General features: G+C 34.9%; 2 long non-coding RNA genes across 2 annotated transcripts; one reads left to right on the plus strand and one right to left on the minus strand.

The window, feature by feature from the left end:
- Positions 1-646: 646 nt before the first annotated feature.
- Positions 647-21,629, minus strand: LOC148772263 (uncharacterized). Its single transcript, XR_016034907.1, has 2 exons — positions 21,364-21,629; positions 647-819 (listed from the first exon to the last, which is right to left on the minus strand). It is a non-coding gene; the product is annotated as an uncharacterized LOC148772263 (long non-coding RNA).
- Positions 21,630-23,179: 1,550 nt separating this feature from the next.
- Positions 23,180-27,291, plus strand: LOC148772264 (uncharacterized). Its single transcript, XR_016034909.1, has 2 exons — positions 23,180-23,478; positions 27,085-27,291. It is a non-coding gene; the product is annotated as an uncharacterized LOC148772264 (long non-coding RNA).
- Positions 27,292-27,514: the final 223 nt, after the last annotated feature.

Below are 27,514 nucleotides of genomic sequence, written 5' to 3' on the forward strand. Positions count from 1 at the left end.
TGTACGTTTGTGCATGTCCAATTGAGCGAGTGTGCTTGTGCAAGTTTTTGTAACGCCCCACAACCTAACAGCAGAATCCAATCGGATCACCACCATTAAGTTAGGGATGCTACCCTTTTTATATACAGTTAAACATTATGGTTTGAATACAAAAATACATAATATGCTTTGAAAAGAAATCAAACTTTGTACTTTCTCAAAATCTGTGTGTATATATATATATATATATATATATATATATATATTATATATATATATATATATATATATATATATATATATATATATATATATATATATATATATGTATATATATATATATATAAATATTTATTGTTTACAATATTACATTGTACAAAAACCATAATAGAGCGGTTAACAAAATTAAATCAGAGTTTCTAGCCCGGCTGCAAAAATGGCTTGAAGCATGGCATATGAACAAATCTCTGTCTTGCCGCTCTTGGCTAGGTCAACTTCTACACATGTACATAGTTACCTGCATCATAAGAACCTAGTGAGCTAATGGCTCAGCAAGTTGAAACGGATGTAATAGCAATATATCACATAACACGTTATTCATTCAATATGTACAATATCACATATAACTTCATTCGTGATCCTTTTCTTTGAAATCTTTCTCTTTATCGGGTACCCTTGAAGTGTGGTACTTGACTGATAGCAATAGGCTTTCGTTTTCGGAACCTGTTCATCATATTTGGCCAATAGATAATACGGGGTTTCTATACCGGCCTTTTGGACCTCAGGTATTAGCCGTATTTAATTTCTTTAATTGTGGGTTTTCCATACTGGTCTTTCGACCTCAGGTATTTGTCACCATGTGTTGGGTCCGCCGGTTCCTCCCGCGTCCCATGCCCACTCAACCATCAATGAAGTACCATACTCCCATTTTCAAAACATCTTTCATATCATTAACTCATCAATCATTCAAACATCATGGAGAACACGTAGCAAAAGTCACATTAAAGAATACATAATTAAGTTCTTATGATGAGAAAATGAAAGCTTCAACTTACCTCAAAATCAATATGGTTTATGAAGTGAAAGGATCAGTCTTCGATAAGGTGTGCTAGAAGCCTTGATTAGAGATGAATTCAAACATCAAAACATAGTATTTTCAGCTAGAAAATGTGAAGAACATGTTCTAGCTATACTTCTATGAGTTATTAGGGTTTGATATTCTCTTATGTGAATATGGAAGTGAAGAAATAAGAAGAGAAGCTTAAGGGAACTGGTCTGGTCGTTTTTGGAAGAAGACAAATGAAAATGAAGACCAAAACACAAAGTCTTCACTTATCTACCCATTCCCAACAAGGCCAAATGGAGGATGATGATTGGAAGGCTTATATTTGCTGGATTCTTGTGGTTCCTCCACGTTTTTCTAGCTTGAGATAATATGGGCTGATGCTTACTCATTATAAACAAGTGTAAACAATTTGAGAATGGTCTTGTGCAACCTAGTCAACCAACCAATCAAATTGCACCCTTTTGCATACTTTTGGTTTTAGTCTAATATGAGTTACTTCAAGTAATTACATATGTAATTAATCATATTAAAATGTAATTAAAATGCAGATATGCAATTAAGACAAATATATCACCGTTTAGCACATTGATCCCTTCCTAACCGAGAAACTGAGATTCTCACTACAATAAATCACTTAAGTTCATGTTAAATCATAGAGTAGAAGTTCAATAACATGTATCATGTATTATCACAGTTTAAGAAAAGTATTCGATCACGTATTAAAACACAATTAAGGCACATGTGTAGCAAGTAGTCGTGATCATGCATCATGAACTGTGCCTATATGCATTGATGCAATATGCTTATTATTGGCCATGTATGGATTGATTGGGCATTACATGTTTGTTGATTTGAATTAATGTCCTAGGATTGTAGTTTGTGTTTTCATGATCCTTTTTGCGAATGCACTTTTGCGTGAGTACTTTTGTGCATGCTTTTGCACTCTTACTTATGTGCGTATCTTTCTAGCGAGAGTTTTTGTGCACGTTTCTTGATGCGCATTCATGTCCTCGAACTGTAGTACGTATTTTCATGATCGCTTTTGGAATCCAATTTTGACCATGTTCGAGTCCGAATTTGGATTTTTGCCGTTAGACAGGAATTGTATCCAGCTGAAATAGCTTTCTAATGCCGCCGGAATGATACGAACCACGCCAACCATGTGCCGAGACCCGGTATCAATACTTCGAATTTCAAATCCTCGACCGTCCAAAGAAGGATTCAATGTGGTGGGACCTCGACCCATTGCGTATAAAGAGGCAAGAACCTTGGTATGCGAAAACGCCACAATCAATTGCGGAAGATTGATTGATGAGTCAGGGGCGAACGCGACGGAGAACAACTCCGATAAGTTTATTTTAAAAACAATGGTTCTTGAAGAACCGAAGAGACACACTCTTATTCGAAATGATTTCAATACATTGTTGTGTTTTTATTCATACAAGTTGATCCCTTTATATAGGGTTCAGCTACTCTAATCTATGGAAACAAACTAAGAACAAGGAATTATTATCTATCTAATCAAATCAGCCACTAATCAGCCAATCTAATTAACATTTATTGAATCTAAATTAAGAAAGCTTTTTAAATCATGGTCTTGATCTTCCAAGGTTGAAATGCACTAATAAAGAGCCCTCATATCTCCTAAAAAACGTGTGTATCTTTCCTTGCTGAAATCTTGAATATTCCAAAGGCTTATAATATGTGATTGCATCAATTACAACATTCCAAGATTGATATCTTTATGGTTAAAGCCTCTCAAATGTGATCTGGACCAATGTAAAATCTGAATCGAAAACCTTTGAAATCGTTGATTTCTTGATGTGATTGGGATCACATCATACTCCCTTTCTTCAAAAGAATTCGTCCTCGAATTCGATTCCTTGGAATGAGCGTGTAGTATTGAAAGCGAATCAATGAGGGTGAAAGGTCTTGGTTGAACTTGGTACTTTTTTTTTCTTCTCAATATTGAAACTCCTTATCCAATAAACAAGATTAAATTTTCCTTGTTAGCACCCCGACCTAGCTAACGTTTATATAGAAACGTAAACCGGAAGTATGGAACAACCAACTTGACCCAATGGCTATATAGAACCACGAACCAATGTTATAATGTTGACGCCACAAGAAACAGACTTAATAGAGTTCACGAGATTAAGGAATAACAAAACGCACTCTTTTTTTTTCTAATTTTTTTATTTTAATTTTCTTTTTTTTTTTTACGATCGACTCTAGAAGAACAAAGATAGATAAGGAGTAGAAGAACTTAAAAGACACAAGAACAGACCTGATGAAAGAAACAAAAAGATGACACTAGGAAGAAGAAAATGTAAGGAAAACCAGAAGACTCAACCAAAAAAAAGAAAAAAAAAACAAAAAAAAAAACTCAAAAGGATAGGCGAAACCTTCTCCGGAAGTTGGCTCTGATACCAAATGATACGAACCACGCCAACCATGTGCCGAGACCCGGTATCAATACTTCGGATTTCAAATCCTCGACCGTCCAAAGAAGGATTCAATGGGGTGGGACCTCGACCCATTGCCTATAAAGAGGCAAGAACCTTGGTATGCGAAGACGCCACAATCAATTGCGGAAGATTGATTGATGAGTCAGGGGCGAACGCCACGGAGAACAACTCCGATAAGTTTATTTTAAAAACAATGGTTCTTGAAGAACCGAAGAGACACACTCTTATTCAAAATGATTTCAATACATTGTTGTGTTTTTATTCATACAAGTTGATCCCTTTATATAGAGTTCAGCTACTCTAAACTATGGAAACAAACTAAGAACAAGGAATTATTATCTATCTTATCAAATCAACCACTAATCAGCCAATCTAATTAACATTTATTGAATCAAAATTAAGAAAGCTTTTTAAATCATGGTCTTGATCTTCCAAGGCTGAAATGCACTAATAAAGAGCCCTCATATCTCCTAAAAAACGTGTGTATCTTTCCTTGCTCACATCTTGAACATTCCAAAGGCTTGTAATATGTGATTGCATCAATTACAACATTCCAAGATTAATATCTTTATGGTTAAAGCCTCTCAAATGTGATCTGGACCAATGTAAAATCTGAATCGAAAACCTTTGAAATCGTTGATTGCTTGATGTGATTGGGATCACATCACGGAACCAGTTGATTGGGACTCCAGATGAGAAAGTTATGCTCGACTTCGTGGACGTACACTACCAAAGATGTTGAGGGATTCTCTCTTCTAATTTTATTTTATTTTCCTAATTGCAACTCTTTCCTTACTCTTTGATCATTGTTGCTTCCTGGACACCTAATTTTCGATTTGTACCTATAAGATACCAAATCCACCAATTCAAACAGAAATATAAATTAATCCAAAAAAACAAAATCCACGTAAACGTTAACGTAGTGTTTTATTTCTTCACTCCACTGTATCTTTTTTATCTAGTGTTTTTTCTGTTGTTTGTTGATGCGTATTAAAGTCCTAATATTGTAGTTCGTGTTTTTAAGAACGTTGTTGCAAATGCACTTTTGCGCATGTTTTTTTACATGTACGTTTGTGCATGTCCATTTGAGCGAGTGTGCTTGTGCATGTTTGTTGATTTGTATTAATGTCCTAGGATTGTAGTTTGTGTTTTCACGATCCTTTTTGCGAATGCACTTTTGCGTGAGTACTTTTGTGCATGCTTTTGTACTCTTACTTATGTGCGTATCTCTCTAGCGAGAGTTTTTGTGCACGTTTCTTGATGCGCATTCATGTCCTCGAACTGTAGTACGTATTTTCATGATCGCTTTTGGAATCGAATTTTGACCATGTTTGAGTCCGAATTTGGATTTTTGCCGTTAGACAGGAATTTTATCCAGCTGAAATAGCTTTCTTATGCGGCCGGAATCAGTTGATTTGGACTCCGGATGAGAAAGTTATGCTCGACTTCGTGGACGTACACTACCAAAGATGCTGAGGGATTCTCTCTTCAAATTTGATTTTATTTTCCTAATTGCAACTCTTTTCTTACTCTTTGATCATTTTTGCTTCCTGGACACCTAATTTTCGATTTGTACCTATAAGATACTAAATCCACCAATTCAAACAGAAATATAAATTAATCTAAAAAAAAAATCCACGTAAACATAAACGTAGAGTTTTATTTCTACACTCTACTATATCTTTTTTATCTAGTGTTTTTGCTGTTGTTTGTTGATGCGTATTAAAGTCCTAGTATTGTACTTCGTGTTTTTAAGAATGTTGTTGCGAATGCACTTTTGCTCATGTTTTTTTACATGTACGTTTGTGCATGTCCATTCGAGCGAGTGTGCTTGTGCATGTTTGCTGATTTGTATTAATGTCCTAGGATTGTAGTTTGTGTTTTCATGATCCTCTTTGCGAATGCACTTTTGCGTGAGTACTTTTGTGCATGCTTTTGTACTCTAATTTATGTGCGTATTTTTCTAGCGAAAGTTTTTGTGCACGTTTCTTGATGCGCATTCATGTCCTCGAACTATAGTACGTATTTTCATGATCGCTTTAGGAATCCAATTTTGACCATGTTCGAGTCCGAATTTGGATTTTTGCCGTTAGACAGGAATTGTAGCCAGCTGAAATAGCTTTTTAATGCCGCCTGAACCAGTTGATTTGGAGTCCGGATGAGAAAGTTATTCTGGACTTCGTGGACGTACACTATCAAATATGTTGAGGGATTCTCTCTTCTAATTTGATTTGATATTCCTAATTGCAACTCTTTTCTTAATCTTTGATCATTTTTGCTTCCTGGACACCTAATTTTCGATTTGTACCTATAATATACCAAATCCACCAATTCAACCAGAAATATAAATTATTCCGGAAAAAAATCCACGTAAACGTAAACGTAGAGTTTTATTTCTACACTCCACTGTATCTTTTTTATCTAGTGTTTTTGCTGTTGTTTGTTGATGCGTATTAAAGTCCTAGTATTGAATTCGTCTTTTTAAGAACGTTGTTGCGAATGCACTTTTGCGCATGCTTTTTTACATGTACGTTTGTGCATGTCCATTTGAGCGAGTTAGCTTGTGCATATTTGTTGATTTGTATTAATGTCCTAGGATTGTAGTTTGTGTTTTCACGATCCTTTTTGCGAATGCACTTTTGCGTGAGTACTTTTGTGCATGCTTTTGTACTCTTACTTATGTGCGTATCTTTCTAGCGAGAGTTTTTGTGCACGTTTCTTGATGCGCATTCATGTCCTCGAACTGTAGTACGTATTTTCATGATCGCTTTTGGAATCCAATTTTGACCATGTTTGAGTCCGAATTTGGATTTTTGCCGTTAGACAGGAATTTTATCCAGCTGAAATAGCTTTCTTATGCGGCCGGAACCAGTTGATTTGGACTCCGGATGAGAAAGTTATGCTCGACTTCGTGGACGTACACTACCAAAGATGCTGAGGGATTCTCTCTTCTAGTTTGATTTTATTTTCCTAATTGCAACACTTTTCTTGCTCTTTGATCTTTTTTGCTTCCTGGACACCCAATTTTCGATTTGTACCTATAAGATACCAAATCCACCAATTCAAATAGAAATATGAATTAATCCAAAAAACAAATCCACGTAAAAGTAAACGTAGAGTTTTATTTCTACACTCCACTGTATCTTTTTTATCTAGTGTTTTTTATGTTGTTTGTTGATGCGTATTAAAGTCCTAGTATTGTAGTTCGTGTTTTTAAGAACGTTGTTGCGAATGCACTTTTGCGCATGTTTTTTTACATGTGCGTTTGTGCTTGTCCATTTGAGCGAGTGTGCTTGTGCATGTTTGTTGATTTGAATTAATGTCCTAGGATTGTAGTTTGTGTTTTCACGATCGTTTTTGCGAATGCACTTTTGCGTGAGTACTTTTGTGCATGCTTTTGTACTCTTACTTATGTGCGTATCTTTATAGCGGGAGTTTTTGTGTACGTTTCTTGATGCGCATTCATGACCTCGAACTGTAGTACGTATTTTCATGATCGCTTTGGGAATCCAATATTTACCATGTTCGAGTCCGAATTTGGATTTTCGCCGTTGGACAGGAATTGTAGCCAGCTGAAATAGCTTTCTAATGCCGCCTGAACCAGTTGATTTGGACTCCGGATGAGAAAGTTATGCTCGACTTCGTGGACGTACACTACCAAAGATGTTGAGGGATTCCCTCTTCAAATTTGATTTTATTTTCCTAATTGCAACTCTTTTCTTACTCTTTGATCATTTTTGCTTCCTGGACACCTAATTTTCGATTTGTATCTATAAGATACCAAATCCAACAATTCATACGGAAATATAAATTAATCCAAAAAAAAAAATCCACGTAAACGTAAACGTAGAGTTTTATTTCTACACTCCACTGTATCTTTTTTATCTAGTATTTTTGTTGTTCTTTGTTGATGCGTATTAAAGTCCTAGTATTGTAGTTCGTGTTTTTAAGAACGTTGTTGCGAATGCACTTTTGCGCATGTTTTTTTACATGTACGTTTGTGTATGTCCATTTGAGCGAGTGTGCTTGTGCATGTTTGTTGATTTGTATTAATGTCCTAGGATTGTAGTTTGTGTTTTCATGATGCTCTTTGCGAATGCACTTTTGCGTGAGTACTTTTGTGCATGCTTTTATACTCTAATTTATGTGCGTATTTTTCTAGCGAAAGTTTTTGTGCACGTTTCTTGATGCGCATTCATGTCCTCGAACTATAGTACGTATTTTCATGATCGCTTTAGATCTCCAATTTTGACCATGTTCGAGTCCGAATTTGGATTTTTGCCGTTAAACAGGAATTGTAGCCAGCTGAAATAGCTTTCTAATGCCGCCTGAACCAGTTGATTTGGAGTCCGGATGAGAAAGTTATTCTGGACTTTGTGGATGTACACTATCAAATATGTTGAGGGATTCTCTCTTCTAATTTGATTTGATATTCCTAATTGCAACTCTTTTCTTAATCTTTGATCATTGTTGCTTCCTGGACACCTAATTTTCGATTTGTACCTAAAAGATACTAAATCCACCAATTCAAACAGAAATATAAATTAATCTAAAAAAAAAATCCACGTAAACATAAACGTAGAGTTTTATTTCAACACTCTACTATATCTTTTTTATCTAGTGTTTTTGCTGTTGTTTGTTGATGCGTATTAAAGTCCTAATATTGTAGTTCGTGTTTTTAAGAACGTTGTTGCGAATGCACTTTTGCGCATGTTTTTTTACATGAACGTTTGTGCATGTCCATTTGACCGAGTGTGCTTGTGCATGTTTGTTGATTTGTATTAATGTCCTAGGATTGTAGTTTGTGTTTTCATGATCCTTTTTGCGAATGCACTTTTACGTGAGTACTTTTGTGCATGCTTTTGTACTCTTTCTTATGTGCGTATCTTTCTAGCGAGAGTGTTTGTGCACGTTTCTTGATGCGAATTCATGTCCTCGAACTGTAGTACGTATTTTCATGATCGCTTTTGGAATCCAATTTTGACCATGTTCGAGCTCGAATTTGGATTTTTGCCGTTGGTCAGGAATTGTAGCCAGCTGAAACAGCTTTCTTATGCCGCCGGAACCAGTTGATTTGGACTCCGGATGAGAAAGTTATGCTCGACTTCGTGGACGTACACTACCAAAGATGTTGAGGATTCTCTCTTCTTATTTGATTTTATTTTCCTAATTGCAACTCTTTTCTTACTCTTTGATCATTTTTGCTTCCTGGACACTTATTTTTCGATTTGTACCTATAAGATACCAAATCCACCAATTCAAACAGAAATATAAATTAATCCAAAAAAAAAAAAATCCACGTAAACGTAAACATAGAGTTTTATTTCTACAGTCCACTGTATCTTTTTTATCTAGTATTTTCGCTGGAGTTTGTTGATGCGTATTAAAGTCCTAGTACTGTAGTACTTTTTTTTAAGAACGTTGTTGCGAATGCACTTTTGCTCATGTTTTTTTACATGTACGTTTGTGCATGTCCATTTGAGCGAGTGTGATTGTGCATGTTTGTTGATTTGTATTACTGTCCGAGGATTGTAATTTGTGTTTTCATGATCCTTTTTGCGAATGCACTTTTGCGTGAGTACTTTTGTGCATGCTTTTGTACTCTTACTTATGTGCGTATCTTTCTAGCGAGAGTTTTTGTGCACGTTTCTTGATGCGCATTCATGTCCTCGAATTGTAGTACGTATTTTCATGATCGCTTTTGCAATCCAATTTTGACCATGTTCGAGCCCGAATTTGGATTTTTGCCGTTAGTCAGGAATTGTAGCCAGCTGAAATAGCTTTCTTATGCGGCCGGAACCAGTTGATTTGGACTCCGGATGAGAAAGTTATGCTCGACTTCGTGGACGTACATCACCAAAGATGCTGAGGGATTCTCTCTTCTAGTTTGATTTTATTTTCCTTATTGCAACTCTTTTCTTGCTCTTTGATCATTTTTGCTTCCTGGACACCCAATATTCGATTTGTACCTATAAGATACCAAATCCACCAATTCAAATAGAAATATGAATTAATCCAAAAAACAAATCCACGTAAACGTAAACGTAGAGTTTTATTTCTACACTCCACTGTATCTTTTTTATCTAGTGTTTTTGATGTTGTTTGTTGATGCGTATTAAAGTCCTAGTATTGTAGTTCGTGTTTTTAAGAACGTTTTTGCGAATGCACTTTTGCTCATGTTTTTTTACATGTACGTTTGTGCATGTCCATTTGAGCGAGTGTGCTTGTGCATGTTTGCTGATTTGTATTAATGTCCTAGGATTGTAGTTTGTGTTTTCATGATCCTTTTTGCGAATGCACTTTTGCGTGAGTACTTTTGTGCATGCTTTTCTACTCTTACTTATGTGGGTATCTTTCTAGCGAGAGTTTTCTGCATGTTTCTTGATGCGCATTCATGTCCTCGAACTGTAGTACGTATTTTTTTGATCGCTTTTGGAATCCAATTTTGACCATGTTTGAGTCCAAATTTGGATTTTTGCCGTTAGACAGGAATTTTATCCAGCTGAAATAGCTTTCTAATGCCACCGGAACCAGTTGATTTGGACTCCAGATGAGAAAGTTATGCTCGACTTCGTGGACGTACACTACAAAAGATGTTGAGGGATTCTCTCTTCTAATTTGATTTTATTTTCCTAATTGCAACTCTTTTCTTACTCTTTGATCATTTTTGCTTCCTGGACACCTAATTTTCGATTTGTACCTATAAGATACCAAATCCACCAATTCAAGCAGAAATATAAATTATTCCGGAAAAAAATCCACGTAAACGTAAACGTAGAGTTTTATTTCTACACTCCACCGTATCTTTTTTATCGAGTGTTTTTTATGTTGTTTGTTGATGCGTATTAAAGTCCTAGTATTGTAGTTCGTGTTTTTAAGAACATTGTTGCGAATGCACTTTTGCTCATGTTTTTTTTCATGTACGTTTGTGCATGTCCATTTGAGCGAGTGTGCTTGTGCATGTTTGCTGATTTGTATTAATGTCCTAGGATTGTAGTTTGTGTTTTCATGATCCTTTTTGCGAATGCACTTTTGCGTGAGTACTTTTGTGCATGCTTTTGTACTCTTACTTATGTGCGTATCTTTCTAGCGAGAGTTTTCTGCACGTTTCTTGATGCGCATTCATGTCCTCGAACTGTAGTACGTATTTTCTTGATCGCTTTTGGAATCCAATTTTGACCATGTTTGAGTCCGAATTTGGATTTTTGCCGTTAGACAGGAATGTTATCCAGCTGAAATAGCTTTCTAATGCCGCCGGAACCAGTTGATTTGGACTCCGGATGAGAAAGTTATGCTCGACTTCGTGGACGTACACTACCAAAGATGCTGAGGGATTCTCTCTTCTAATTTGATTTTATTTTCCTAATTGCAGCCCTTATCTTACTCTTTGATCATTTTTGCTTCCTGGACACCTAATTTTCGATTTGTACCTATAAGATACCAAATCCACCAATTCAAACAGAAATATAAATTAATCCAAAAAACAAATCCACGTAAACGTAAACGTAGAGATTTATTTTCTACACTCCACTGTATCTTTTTTATCTAGTGTTTTTGATGTTGTTTGTTGATGCGTATTAAAGTCCTAGTATTGTACTTCGTGTTTTTCAGAACGTTGTTGCGAATGCACTTTTGCTCATGTTATTTTACATGTACGTTTGTGCATGTCCATTTGCGCGAGTGTGCCTGTGCATGTTTGCTGATTTGCATTAATGTCCTAGGATTGTAGTTTGTGTTTTCATGATCCTTTTTGCGAATGCACTTTTGCGTGAGTACTTTTGTGCATGCATTTGTACTCTTACTTATGTGCGTATCTTTCTAGCGAGAGTTTTCTGCACGTTTCTTGATGCGCATTCATGTCCTCGAACTGTAGTACGTATTTTCTTGATCGCTTTTGGAATCCAATTTTGACCATGTTTGAGTCCGAATTTGGATTTTTGCTGGTAGACAAGAATATCCAGCTGAAATAGCTTTCTAATGCCGCAGGAACCACTTGATTTGGACTCCAGATGAGAAAGTTATGCTCGACTTCGTGGACGTACACTACCAAATATGTTGAGGGACTCTCTCTTCTAATTTGATTGTATTTTCCTAATTGCAACTCTTTACTTACTCTTTGATCATTTTTGCTTCCTGGACACCTAATTTTCGATTTGTGCCTATAATATACCAAATCCACCAATTCAAATAGAAATATAAATTATTCCGGAAAAAAATCCACGTAAACGTAAACGTAGAGTTTTATTTCTACACTCCACTGTATCTTTTTTATCTAGTCTTTTTGCTGTTGTTTGTTGATGCATATTAAAGTCCTTGTTTTGTAGTTCTTAATTTTAAGAACGTTGTTGCGAATGCACTTTTGCGCATGTTTTTTTACATGAACGTTTGTGCATGTCCATTTGACCGAGTGTGCTTGTGCATGTTTGTTGATTTGCATTAATGTCCTAGGATTGTAGTTTGTGTTTTCATGATCCTTTTTGCGAATGCACTTTTGCGTGAGTACTTTTGTGCATGCTTTTCTACTCTTATTTATGTGGGTATCTTTCTAGCGAGAGTTTTTGTGCACGTTTCTTGATGCGCATTCATGTGCTCGAACTGTAGTACGTATTTTCATGATCGCTTTTGAAATCCAATTTTGACCATGTTCGAGTCCGAATTTGGATTTTTGCCGTTAGACAGGAATTGTAGCAAGCTGAAATAGCTTTCTAATGCCGCCGGAACCAGTTGATTTGGACTCCAGATGAGAAAGTTATGCTCGACTTCGTGGACGTACACTACCAAAGATGCTGAGGGATTCTCTCTTCTAATTTGATTTTATTTTCCTAATTGCACCTCTTTTCTTGCTCTTTGATCATTTTTGCTTCCTGGACACCTAATTTTCGATTTGTACCTATAAGATACCAAATCCACCAATTCAAACAGAAATATAAATTAATCCAAAAAACAAATCCACGTAAACGTAAACGTAGAGTTTTATTTCTACACTCCACTGTATCTTTTTTATCTAGTGTTTTTTATGTTGTTTGTTGATGCGTATTAAAGTCCTAGTATTGTACTTCGTGTTTTTAAGAACGTTGTTGCGAATGCACTTTTGCTCATGTTTTTTTACATGTACGTTTGTGCATGTCCATTTGAGCGAGTGTGCTTGTGCATGTTTGCTGATTTGTATTAATGTCCTAGGATTGTAGTTTGTGTTTTCATGATCCTTTTTGCGAATGCACTTTTGCGTGAGTACTTTTGTGCATGCTTTTGTACTCTTACTTATGTGCGTATCTTTCTAGCGAGAGTTTTCTGCACGTTTCTTGATGCGCATTCATGTCCTCGAACTGTAGTACGTATTTTCTTGATCGCTTTTGGAATCCAATTTTGACCATGTTTGAGTCTGAATTTGGATTTTTGCCGGTAGACAAGAATTTTATCCAACTGAAATAGCTTTCTAATGCCGCCGGAACCAGTTGATTTGGACTCCAGATGAGAAAGTTATGCTCGACTTCGTGGACGTACACTACAAAAGATGTTGAGGGATTCTCTCTTCTAATTTGATTTTATTTTCCTAATTGCAACTTTTTTCTTACTCTTTGATCATTTTTGCTTCCTGGACACCTAATTTTCGATTTGTACCTATAATATACCAAATCCAAAAATTCAAATAGAAATATAAATTATTCCGGAAAAAAAATCCACGTAAACGTAAACGTAGAGTTTTATTTCTACACTCCACTGTATCTTTTTTATCTAGTGTTTTTGCTGTTGTTTGTTGATGCGTATTAAAGTCCTAGTATTGAATTCGTGTTTTTAAGAACGTTGTTGCGAATGCACTTTTGCGCATGCTTTTTTACATGTACGTTTGTGCATGTCCATTTGAGCGAGTGTGCTTCTGCATATTTGTTGATTTGTATTAATGTCATAGGATTGTAGTTTGTGTTTTCATGATCCTTTTTGCGAATTCAGTTTTGCGTAAGTACTTTTTTATGCATGCTTCTGTACTTCTACTTATGTGCGTATCTTTCTAGCGAGAGTTTTTGTGCACGTTTCTTGATGCGCATTCATGTCCTCGAACTGTAGTACGTATTTTCATGATCGCTTTTGGAATCCAATTTTGACCATATTCGAGTCCGAATTTGGATTTTTGCCGTTAGACAAGAATTGTAGCCAGCTTAAACAGCTTTCTAATGCCGTCGGAACCAGTTGATTTGGACTCCGGATGAGAAAGTTATGCTTGACTTCGTGGACGTACACTACCAAAGATGTTGAGGGATTCTCTCTTCTAATTTAATTTTATTTTCCTAATTGCAACTCTTTTCTTACACTTTGATCGTTTTTGCTTCCTGGACACCCAATTTTCGATTTGTACCTATAAGATACCAAATCCACCAATTCAAATAGAAATATGAATTAATCCAAAAAACAAATCCACGTAAACGTAAACGTAGAGTTTTATTTCTACACTCCACTGTATCTTTTTTATCTAGTGTTTTTGATGTTGTTTGTGGATGCGTATTAAAGTCCTAGTATTGTAGTTCGTGTTTTTAAGAACGTTGTTGCGAATGCACTTTTGCGCATGTTTTTTTACATGTGCGTTTGTGCTTGTCCATTTGAGCGAGTGTGCTTGTGCATGTTTGTTGATCATTTGAGCGAGTGTGCTTGTGCATGTTTGTATTAATGTCCTAGGATTGTAGTTTGTGTTTTCACGATCCTTTTTGCGAATGCACTTTTGCGTGAGTACTTTTGTGCATGCTTTTGTACTCTTACTTATGTGCGTATCTTTCTAGCGAGAGTTTTTGTGTACGTTTCTTGATGCGCATTCATGTCCTCGAACTGTAGTACGTATTTTCATGATCGCTTTGGGAATCCAATTTTTACCATGTTCGAGTCCGAATTTGGATTTTCGCCGTTGGATAGGAATTGTAGCCAGCTGAAATAGCTTTTTAATGCCGCCGGAACCAGTTGATTTGGACTCCGGATGAGAAAGTTATGCTCGACTTCGTGGACGTACACTACCAAAGATGTTGAGGGATTCTCTCTTCTAATTTGGTTTTATTTTCCTAATTGCAACTCTTTTCTAACTCTTTGATCATTTTTGCTTCCTGGACACCTAAGAGTCGATTTGTACCTATAAGATACCAAATGCACCAATTCAAACAGAAATATAAATTAATCCAAAAAAAAAAATCAAAGTAAACGTAAAGGTGGAGTTTTTTTTCTACACTCCACTGTATCTTTTTTCTCTAGTGTTTTTGCTGTTGTTTGTTGATGCGTATTAAAGTCCTAGTATTGTAGTTCGTGTTTTTAAGAACGTTGTTGCGAATGCACTTTTGCTCATGTTTTTTTACATGTACGTTTGTGCATGTCCATTTGAGCGAGTGTGCTTGTGCATGTTTGCTGATTTGTATTAATGTCCTAGGATTGTAGTTTGTGTTTTCATGATCTTTTATGCGAATTCAGTTTTGCGTGAGTACTTTTTTATGCATGCTTCTGTACTCCTACTATGTGTGTATCTTTCTAGCGAGAGTTTTTGTGCACGTTTCTTGATGCGCATTCATGTCCTCGAACTGTAGTACGTATTTTCACGATCGCTTTTGGAATCCAATTTTGACCATGTTTGAGTCCGAATTTGGATTTTTGTCGTTAGACAGGAATGGTAGCCAGCTGAAATAGCTTTCTAACGCCGCCGGAACCAGTTGATTTGGACTCCGGATGAGAAAGTTATGCTCGACTTCGTGGACGTACACTACCAAAGATGTTGAGGGATTCTCTCTTCTAATTTGATTTTATTTTCCTAATTGCAACTCTTTTCTTACTCTTTGATCATTTTTGCTTCCTTGACACCCAATTTTCGATTTGTACCTATAAGATACCAAATCCACCAATTCAAATAGAAATATGAATTATTCCGGAAAAAAATCCACGTAAACGTAAACGTAGAGTTTTATTTCTACACTCCACTGTATCTTTTTTATCTAGTGTTTTTGCTGTTGTTTGTTGATGCGTATTAAAGTCCTTGTTTTGTAGTTCTTGTGTTTAAGAACGTTGTTGCGAATGCACTTTTGCGCATGCTTTTTTACATGTACGTTTGTACATGTCCATTTGAGCGAGTGTGCTTCTGCATATTTGTTGATTTGTATTAATGTCATAGGATTGTAGTTTGTGTTTTCACGATCCTTTATGCATGCTTCTGTACTCCTACTTATGTGCGTATCTTTCTAGCGAGAGTTTTTATCTAGTGTTTTTTATGTTGTTACACTCCACTGTATCTTTTTATTGCTACACTCCACTGTATCTTTTTTATCTAGTGTTTTTTATGTTGTTTGTTGATGCGTATTAAAGTCCTAGTATTTTAGTTCTTGTGTTTAAGAACGTTTTTGCGAATGCACTTTTGCGCATGTTGTTTTACATGTACGTTTGTGCATGTGCATTTGAGCGAGTTAGCTTGTGCATGTTTGTTGATTTGTATTAATGTCCTAGGATTGTAGTTTGTGTTTTCACGATCCTTTTTGCGAATGCACTTTTGCGTGAGTACTTTTGTGCATGCTTTTGTACTCCTACTTATGTGCATATCTTTCTAGCGAGAGTTTTTGTGCACGTTTCTTGATGCGCATTCATGTTCTCAAACTGTAGTACATATTTTTATGATCGCTTTTGGAATCCAATTTTGACCATATTCGAGTCCGAATTTGGATTTTTGCCGTTAGACAAGAATTGTAGCCAGCTTAAACAGCTTTCTAATGCCGTCGGAACCAGTTGATTTGGACTCCGGATGAGAAAGTTATGCTTGACTTCGTGGACGTACACTACCAAAGATGTTGAGGGATTCTCTCTTCTAATTTAATTTTATTTTCCTAATTGCAACTCTTTTCTTACACTTTGATCGTTTTTGCTTCCTGGACACCCAATTTTCGATTTGTACCTATAAGATACCAAATCCACCAATTCAAATAGAAATATGAATTAATCCAAAAAACAAATCCACGTAAACGTAAACGTAGAGTTTTATTTCTACACTCCACTGTATCTTTTTTATCTAGTGTTTTTGATGTTGTTTGTTGATGCGTATTAAAGTCCTAGTATTGTAGTTCGTGTTTTTAAGAACGTTGTTGCGAATGCACTTTTGCGCATGTTTTTTTACATGTGCGTTTGTGCTTGTCCATTTGAGCGAGTGTGCTTGTGCATGTTTGTTGATCATTTGAGCGAGTGTGCTTGTGCATGTTTGTATTAATGTCCTAGGATTGTAGTTTGTGTTTTCACGATCCTTTTTGCGAATGCACTTTTGCGTGAGTACTTTTGTGCATGCTTTTGTACTCTTACTTATGTGCGTATCTTTCTAGCGAGAGTTTTTGTGTACGTTTCTTGATGCGCATTCATGTCCTCGAACTGTAGTACGTATTTTCATGATCGCTTTGGGAATCCAATTTTTACCATGTTCGAGTCCGAATTTGGATTTTCGCCGTTGGATAGGAATTGTAGCCAGCTGAAATAGCTTTTTAATGCCGCCGGAACCAGTTGATTTGGACTCCGGATGAGAAAGTTATGCTCGACTTCGTGGACGTACACTACCAAAGATGTTGAGGGATTCTCTCTTCTAATTTGGTTTTATTTTCCTAATTGCAACTCTTTTCTAACTCTTTGATCATTTTTGCTTCCTGGACACCTAAGAGTCGATTTGTACCTATAAGATACCAAATGCACCAATTCAAACAGAAATATAAATTAATCCAAAAAAAAAAATCAAAGTAAACGTAAAGGTGGAGTTTTTTTTCTACACTCCACTGTATCTTTTTTCTCTAGTGTTTTTGCTGTTGTTTGTTGATGCGTATTAAAGTCCTAGTATTGTAGTTCGTGTTTTTAAGAACGTTGTTGCGAATGCACTTTTGCTCATGTTTTTTTACATGTACGTTTGTGCATGTCCATTTGAGCGAGTGTGCTTGTGCATGTTTGCTGATTTGTATTAATGTCCTAGGATTGTAGGTTGTGTTTTCATGATCTTTTATGCGAATTCAGTTTTGCGTGAGTACTTTTTTATGCATGCTTCTGTACTCCTACTATGTGTGTATCTTTCTAGCGAGAGTTTTTGTGCACGTTTCTTGATGCGCATTCATGTCCTCGAACTGTAGTACGTATTTTCACGATCGCTTTTGGAATCCAATTTTGACCATGTTCGAGTCCGAATTTGGATTTTTGTCGTTAGACAGGAATGGTAGCCAGCTGAAATAGCTTTCTAACGCCGCCGGAACCAGTTGATTTGGACTCCGGATGAGAAAGTTATGCTCGACTTCGTGGACGTACACTACCAAAGATGTTGAGGGATTCTCTCTTCTAATTTGATTTTATTTTCCTAATTGCAACTCTTTTCTTACTCTTTGATCATTTTTGCTTCCTTGACACCCAATTTTCGATTTGTACCTATAAGATACCAAATCCACCAATTCAAATAGAAATATGAATTATTCCGGAAAAAAATCCACGTAAACGTAAACGTAGAGTTTTATTTCTACACTCCACTGTATCTTTTTTATCTAGTGTTTTTGCTGTTGTTTGTTGATGCGTATTAAAGTCCTTGTTTTGTAGTTCTTGTGTTTAAGAACGTTGTTGCGAATGCACTTTTGCGCATGCTTTTTTACATGTACGTTTGTACATGTCCATTTGAGCGAGTGTGCTTCTGCATATTTGTTGATTTGTATTAATGTCATAGGATTGTAGTTTGTGTTTTCACGATCCTTTATGCATGCTTCTGTACTCCTACTTATGTGCGTATCTTTCTAGCGAGAGTTTTTATCTAGTGTTTTTTATGTTGTTACACTCCACTGTATCTTTTTATTGCTACACTCCACTGTATCTTTTTTATCTAGTGTTTTTTATGTTGTTTGTTGATGCGTATTAAAGTCCTAGTATTTTAGTTCTTGTGTTTAAGAACGTTTTTGCGAATGCACTTTTGCGCATGTTGTTTTACATGTACGTTTGTGCATGTGCATTTGAGCGAGTTAGCTTGTGCATGTTTGTTGATTTGTATTAATGTCCTAGGATTGTAGTTTGTGTTTTCACGATCCTTTTTGCGAATGCACTTTTGCGTGAGTACTTTTGTGCATGCTTTTGTACTCCTACTTATGTGCATATCTTTCTAGCGAGAGTTTTTGTGCACGTTTCTTGATGCGCATTCATGTTCTCAAACTGTAGTACGTATTTTTATGATCGCTTTTGGAATCCAATTTTGACCATGTTCGAGTCTGAATTTGGATTTTTGCCGTTAGACAAGAATTGTAGCCAGCTGAAATAGCTTTCTAATGCCGCCGGAACCAGTTGATTTGGACTCTGGATGAGAAAGTTATGCTCGACTTTGTGGACGTATACTACCAAAGATGTTGAGGGATTCTCTTTTCTAATTTGATTTTATTTTTCTAAATTAAACTCTTTTCTTACTCTTTGATCATTTTTGCTTCATGGACACCTAATTGTCGATTTGTACCTACAAGATACCAAATCCACCAATTCAAACAGAAATATAAATTAATCCGGAAAAAAATCCACGTAAACGTAAACGTAGAGTTTTATTTCCACACTCCACTGTATCTTTTTTATATAGTGTTTTTGCTTTTGTTTGTTGATGCGCATTAAAGTCCTAGTATTGTAGTTCTTGTTTTAAAGAACGTTGTTGCGAATGCACTTTTGCGCATAATTTTTTACATGTACGTTTGTGCATGTCCATTTGAGCGAGTGTGCTTGTGAATGTTTGTTGATTTGTATTAATGTCCTAGGATTGTAGTTTGTGTTTTCATGATCCTTTTTGCGTGACTACTTTTGAAGATGCTTTTGTACTCTTACTTATGTGCGTCTTTCTAGCGAGAGTTTTTGTGCACGTTTCTTGATGCGCATTCATGTCCTCGAACTCTAGTACATTTTTTCATGATCGTTTTTGGAATCCAATTTTGACCATGTTCGAGTCTGAATTTGGATTTTTGCCGTTAGACAAGAATTGTAGCCAGCTGAAATAGCTTTCTAATGCCGCCGAAAGCAGTTGATTTGGACTCCGGATGAGAAAGTTATGCTCGACTTCGTGGACGTACATTACCAATGATGTTGAGGGATTCTCTCTTCTAATTTGATTTTATTTTCCTAATTGCAACTCTTTTCTTACTCTTTGATAATTTTTGTTTCATGGAGACCTAATTTTCGATTTGTACCTATAAGATACCAAATCCACCAATTCCAACAGAAATATAAATTAATCCAAAAAAAAAATCCACGTAAACGTATACGTAGAGTTTTATTTCTACACTCCACTGTATCTTTTTTATCTAGTGTTTTTGCTGTTGTTGTTGATGCGTATTAAAGTCCTAGTATTGTAGTTCGTGTTTTTAAGAACGTTGTTGCGAATGCACTTTGCGCATGTTTTTTTACATGTACGTTTGTGCATGTCCATTTCAGCGAGTGTGCTTGTGCATGTTTGTTGATTTGTATTAATGTCCTAGGATTGTAGTTTGTGTTTTCATGATCCTTTTTACGATTGCAGTTTTGGGTGAGTACTTTTGTGCATGCTTTTGTACTCTTACTTGTGTGCGTAACTTTCTAGCGAGAGTTTTTGTGCACGTTTCTTGATGCGCATTCATGTCCTCGAACTGAAGTACGTATTTTCATGATCGGTTTTGGAATCCAATTTTGAGCATGTTCGAGTCCGAATTTGGATTTTTGCCGTTAGACAGGAATTGTATCCAGCTGAAATAGCTTTCTAATGCCGCCGGAACCAGTTTATTTGGACTCCGGATGAGAAATTTATGCTCGACTTCGTGGACGTACACTACCAAAGATGTTGAGGGATTCTCTCTGCTAATTTGATTTTATTTTCCTAATTGCAACTCTTTTCTTACTCTTTGATCATTTTTTCTTCCTGGACACCTAATTTTCGATTTGTACCTATAAGATACCAAATCCACCAATTCAAACAGAAATATAAATTAATCCAAAAAAAAAATATCCACGTAAACGTAAGCGTAGAGTTTTATTTCTACACTCCACTGTATCTTTTTTATCTAGTGTTTTTGCTGTTGTTTGTTGATGCGTATTAAAGTCTTAGTATTGTAGTTCGTGTTTATAAGAACGTTTTGCGAATGCACTTTTACGCATGTTTTTTTAAATGTACGTTTGTGCATGTCCATTTGATCGAGTGTGCTTGTGCATGTTTTGTAACGCCCCACAACCTAACAGCAGAATCCAATCGGATCACCACCATTAAGTCAGGGATGCTACCCTTTTTATATACAGGTAAACATTATGGTTTAAATAGAAAAATACATAATATGCTTTGAAAAGAAATCAAACTTTGTACTTTCTCAAAATCTGTACATATATATATATATATATATATATATATATATATATATATATATATATATATATATATATATATATATATATATATATATATATATATATATATTGTTTACAATATTACATTGTACAAAAACCATAATAGTGGTTAACAAAATTAAATTAGAGTTTCTAGCCCGGCTACAAAAATGGCTCGAATCATGGCATATGAACAAATCTCTGTCTTGCCGCTCTTGGCTAGGTCAACTTCTAAATATGTACATCATTACCTGCATCATAAGAACCTAGTGAGCTAATGGCTCAACAAGTTGAAACGGATGTAATAGCAATATATCACATAACACGTTATTCATTCAATATGTACAATATCACATATAACTTCATTCATGATCCTTTTCTTTGAAATCTTTCTCTTTATCGGGTACCCTTGATGTGTGGTACTTGACTGATAGCAATAGGCTTTTGTTTTCGGAACTGTTCATCATATTTGGCCAATAGATAATACGGGGTTTCCATACCGGCCTTTTGGACCTCAGGTATTAGCCGTATTTAATTTCTTTAATTGTGGGTTTTCCATACTGGTCTTTCGACCTCAGGTATTTGCCACCATGTGTTGGGTCCGCCGGTTCCTCCCGCGTCCATTGCCTACTCGACCATCAATCAAGAACCATACTCCCATTTTCAAAACATCTTTCATATCATTAACTCATCAATCATTCAAACATCATGGAGAACACGTAGCAAAAGTCACATTAAAGAATAGATAATTAGGTTCTTATGATGAGCAAATGAAAGCTTCAACTTACCTCAAATTAATATGGTTTATGAAGTGAAAGGATCAGTCTTAGATAAGGTGTGCTAGAATCCTTGATTAGAGATGAATTCAAACTTCAACACATAGGATTTTCAGCCAGAAAAGGTGAAGAACTTGTTCTAGCTATACTTCTATGAGTTCTTAGTGTTTGATATTCTCTTATGTGAATATCGAAGTAAATAAATAAGAAGAGAAGCTTAAGGGAATAGGTCTGGTCGTTTTTGGAAGAAGACAAATGAAAATGAAGACCAAAACAAAAAGTCTTCACTTATCTACCCATTCCCAACAAGGCCAAATGGAGGATGATGATTGGAAGGCTTATATTTGCTGGATTCTTGTGGTTCCTCCACGTTTTTCTAGCTTGAGATAATATGGGCTGATGCTTACTGATTATAATCAAGTGTAAACAATTTGAGAATGGTCTTGTGCAACCTAGTCAACCAACTAATCAAATTACACCCTTTTACATACTTTTGGTTTTAGTCTAATATGAGTTACTTCAAGTAATTACATATGTAATTAATCATATTAAAATGTAATTAAAATGCAGATATGCAATTAAGACCAATATATCACCGTTTAGCACATTGATCCCTTCTTAACCGAGAAACTGAGATTCTCACTACAATAAATCACTTAAGTTCATGTTAAATCATAAAGTAGAAGTTCAGTAACATGTATCATGTATTATCACAGTTTAAGAAAAGTATTCGATCACGTATTAAAACACAATTAAGGCACATGTGTAGCAAGTAGTCGTGATCATGCATCATGAATAATGAATTCTAACTATATGCATTGATGCAATATGCTTATTATTGGCCATGTATGGATTGATTGGGCATTACAATTGTAAAACCCCGCATTTTCATAATACATAGAATATATTATATGCAATTCATGAATTAATTAATAATTATATGTATCCGAAATGTTTGCGTGACTTTAAGTAATGTATGTGACCATGTTATTCTATTTACATGAATTAGGTGAATTATAATGTATTACGCATCTTAATTGAATTAAATAACTTATATGCACCCATTGTTTAATTAATCTAATCTATGATTAGTAATTATCTGATTAAGTGCTTCATAAGTGTTTATAATATTGATGATTACTAGATGTTATAATGTGGTTGCTCGTTCAAATGTTTATAATAATTATTATTATGTGATTAAATGAATTATGTGCTTTAGTCCATGGATTTTATTGATGTGCATTAATTGATAATTAATCTAGGATTGAGATGATGTGAAATTAGTTTTCGTTATAGTTTAATTGGTATCCTATTTCATTTATATGAATTATATACTTTAGTGTGTGTGTATTGGCCGTGTGTTGTGTGTAAGGGATAGTGAATTACTCCCTAAGTTTATTAATTATTAAAGAATCCCCTCTTCTCTTATATATTGCTAAGAAGCCCCCAAAGTATGTTCTCCCAATTTTCCAATAAAACCCCAATGTCTTTTATATTGCAAATAAGGGCCTCATCTCCCCTATAAATAAACCCCTCGTCGTTACATTCTCTTCACACCAAAACATCAGCCAAAAGGCCCTGTCCTCTCCCTCTCCATCGATCAAAAACAGCCCCAAAGAAGAATTCTCTTCTTCCATCACCCCATCAAAGCCCCTCTCTCCTTCCTCTCTTCAATTCCTCTCCAAGAGAAACTCCTTCTTCTTCAATTCTGCTAAAAACCTTCAAGAAACAGCCCCTTCACATCCTTCAAACTCAGCCCCAAAGCCATCCAAGAACATCCAAGCCAAACCCGCTGAAAATCCACCGAGCCTTTGGTTTTCTTACTCCTTCATCTTCGATTTCATGCTCTTGGGTAAGGACCTTGGTCTTTACTGAAAAAAATAACCTAATTAATATAAATTATATGGGTTTTAATGAATTATATGTTTGTGGTTTAATTTTGGGCTTTAGAAGATAAAGTTCTTGATGAACACTACTTGAATTTCAGTTTCGTTGCTTCTGATTGTATTGCATGTCTCATCGCGTAATCCCTAAGATAAAATTGTAAAATTTGGTGGTAGTCTAGATCTTTCGGTTAGCTTCATGTGGATATAAATTGTGCATAAATCGGATTTGTATTGAGTGAGTTATGAATCGTTTTCTGAATCTGCATAGTTTCGGAGTCATCCACGAATTATGTGTTAAAAAGCTTTTTTATACTACTCTTATTGAAGTGATTTCACTCGAATATAATTATGTACTACGATGAATTATTTGATATTTTTAAAGTTAGTGGATCTGTTCTGAATTTCTGCTTATGTTACTGCACTAAATTGATTATATCTTTTACATAGATACGTTTCTTCATAAACTGTTTTAACCCTATAAACTAGACTTAGATATGAACATGTTTTCCAAATTTCATCAGCTTTGGATCTACGGTTTAGGAGATATGAATTTCTGAAGTTATAGTGCCTAAACTGCCAGATCTGTTTTGATCGAAGATGTAGATATAGATCACTAATGAATTTTCAGGTTTCCAGTCTCGGAGTTTACTGCATGTTTCACAGATGCCCTGGTTTTTTAAAATAACGGACTTTCGTGGGTAACTAGATCTTTATGTTCTCTTTAATTTCATATATTTTAATCATCAATCGGATTTCAGATGATTAAGATATGAATTATTTACTAAATCTGCACAGTTTTTGAGTCAGCTGAGGATTTACTTTTAAAATCGATGTTTTCTTAGTTTGATTTCCTTGATTCCACTTGGAATATAATTATACCTTATAAAACCAGTTTTCTGCAAAAGTTTAAAGTGTTTTAACCAAAGGATGATTTATTAGGCATTTTCAAAGTGACTGGTTCTGTTTCTGAAAGTGTGACCATACCACGGTACTATTTTACTTATTCTTCTTTATGTACTAATGTTTTCAGAAAACTGTTTTAAATGGGTGTTTTTCACTCATACAGGAGTATGTGGTTAAAGTTTCAGAATTGTTGTAGTTATGGTTTAAGAGAAATGTATTTTCAAAGTTAAGGTGTCAAAACTGTCCGATTTTCCTAAAAACGAATTTCTTTGAATTAAAGGGTCCTTTGTGAGCATGATTTAAACTCTTGAGACATGACTTAATATGGTAATGAATATAGATTATGATGTTACATCTAGAGAACCATTATTAGAGTAGTAATAGGTAAGATACAAAGACTAGTATATTTAGAACTATAAGTTGAAGTGATTTCACTCGAATATAATTATGTACTATGATGAATTATTTGATATTTTTAAAGTTAGTGGATCTGTTCTGAATTTTTGCTTATGTTACTGCACTAAATTGATTATATCTTTTACATAGATACGTTTCTTCATAAACTGTTTTAACCCTATAAACTAGACTTAGATATGAACATGTTTTCCAAATTTCATCAGCTTTGGATCTACGGTTTAGGAGATATGAATTTCTGAAGTTATAGTGCCTAAACTGCCAGATCTGTTTTGATCAAAGATGTAGATATAGATCACTAATGAATTTTCAGGTTTCCAGTCTCGGAGTTTACTGCATGTTTCACAGATGCCCTGGTTTTTTAAAATAACGGAATTTCGTGGGTAACTAGATCTTTATGTTCTCTTTAATTTCATATATTTTAATCATCAATCGGATTTCAGATGATTAAGATATGAATTATTTACTAAATCTGCACAGTTTTTGAGTCAGCTGAGGATTTACTTTTAAAATCGATGTTTTCTTAGTTTGATTTCCTTGATTCCACTTGGAATATAATTATACCTTATAAAACCAGTTTTCTGCAAAAGTTTAAAGTGTTTTAACAAAAGGATGATTTATTAGGCATTTTCAAAGTGACTGGTTATGTTTCTGAAAGTGTGACCATACCACGGTACTATTTTACTTATTCTTCTTTATGTACTAGTGTTTTCAGAAAACTGTTTTAAATGGGTGTTTTTCACTCATACAGGAGTATGTGGTTAAAGTTTCAGAATTGTTGTAGTTATGGTTTAAGAGAAATGTATTTTCAAAGTTAAGGTGTCAAAACTGTCCGATTTTCCTAAAAACGAATTTCTTTGAATTAAAGGGTCCTTTGTGAGCATGATTTAAACTCTTGAGACATGACTTAATATGGTAATGAATATAGATTATGATGTTACACTTACATCTAGAGAACCATTATTAGAGTAGTTATAGGTAAGATACAAAGACTAGTATATTTAGAACTATAAGTTGTTCTTGAAACTTTCTATGTGCTGGTACTTATACTAGATTTGATTTTCTATAGTCCTTTGAATAGGTATTATGTGAAATATTGAAATTCATGATGATTATTTGAATAATGTGTTTTACTCTTATGAGGTATAAGTATGTATATATAAAAGTATATGTATATGTATATCGATAGTTTAGACCTATGATGTTATAGGCGTACTCCCTTCGAGTTGAGGAAACTTATAGCCCATAGTTATAAATTAGAGTATATACGTATATATATTTATATATATATATATATATATATATATATATATATATATATATATATATATATATATATATATATATATATAAGTACCTATGTGTATATACGTGTAAAAGTATATGTGTTTTTATTACTAATGTTTGATCTATATGTGCTTACTATTGTTCCGGAATTTGCTTCCGAATTGTATGGTTTGATTATCAAGTTATGTGATTTAACTCCTTCGAATTATGTGAATGACATACATGAAATTATTACTGTTTATTTGAATGGTGTATTAAGATCTTCAAATTATGTGCATTCTTCGAGTCATTAATTGGTATCGCACGGTCTAGTATAGAAGAGTCGAAACTGTAACGTAACTACCGATGAATAGACATGGGATACGGCGGGCCGGTATCCCAAAACGACAAGTTACTATAGACTGCAGGGTGGGTAGCTCTCACCGAAGACCGGGCTCATAAAAACGTCTATTGTCGATGCTTACGTTAGGGTTTTGATAGGGATCCCGTCATACGCATCTACGCATAAAAAAAAAAAATTGTCTTGGAAGAAAAATGATTTTTAAAAGATTTTAAAAGAAATTTTGCTTTTCAAAAATGGGAACTTCGTTGAAAGGGACTTTATGTCTAAAACGGATTCCCATGTATTTTATGATTTAATTTACAATAATGATTCCCATAATGATTTTCAAGTAGTTTTTGAAACAAAACCATATTTTTGTTATAATGCTCTCGATTTCAAGAATAATATATTATGTGCGTGTATGTGTAATTATGTGCTCGAATATGTGTGAAGGGTTTGTATTTCATGATTTATGATGATAAATAGATATAGTATAATTAGTTCGAAAAACACATAGACGAATACTTTAGGACTCCCATAGGTCGTGAGTGATACGATGAGAGAGGCGTGAATTCGTAAGACTAAGACTAATGTCCTTACTGAGCCAGTGTTTGGGCTCATGCTTTTATGCAAATTATCTTTTCAGGTTCTCCAAGCTATTTAGGAGGCCGGTGCAGTGGAGTTCGAGGAATCACGAGCTTTGGTGCTTAGATTATTTTACTCAGATTTTATACGCAACGTTTTATCAAAAAACTAATCGACATAGTATGATTTTATTTTGTACTCTGATTGGAACCCTGTCTATTAAACGGGGGTTATTTAGAAATATAGTTATTTCTTTTCCGCTGCATTACAATCGTTTTCTAAACCCCATTTATGGTTATAGTGCACTCTTATGAAAATCTTATGCTAGTTATGGGCTAAGAACTTAAATAAGCTTTCCCTATGAATTCTCTAAAGGACTTTCTTAATTAGAGGATTTTAAAAGTTTCTCCCATGTTTTAACTAAACTGCTTGCTTTAACTTGATTAAAGGAAGATTTCTGAAAGTATAAAAATGGATCCAAAATTTTTAAC

Source organism: Erythranthe guttata, chromosome 2 (assembly GCF_056151865.1).
Source record: "Erythranthe guttata isolate IM_541 chromosome 2, IM_541, whole genome shotgun sequence".
Lineage (NCBI taxonomy): Eukaryota > Viridiplantae > Streptophyta > Magnoliopsida > Lamiales > Phrymaceae > Erythranthe > Erythranthe guttata.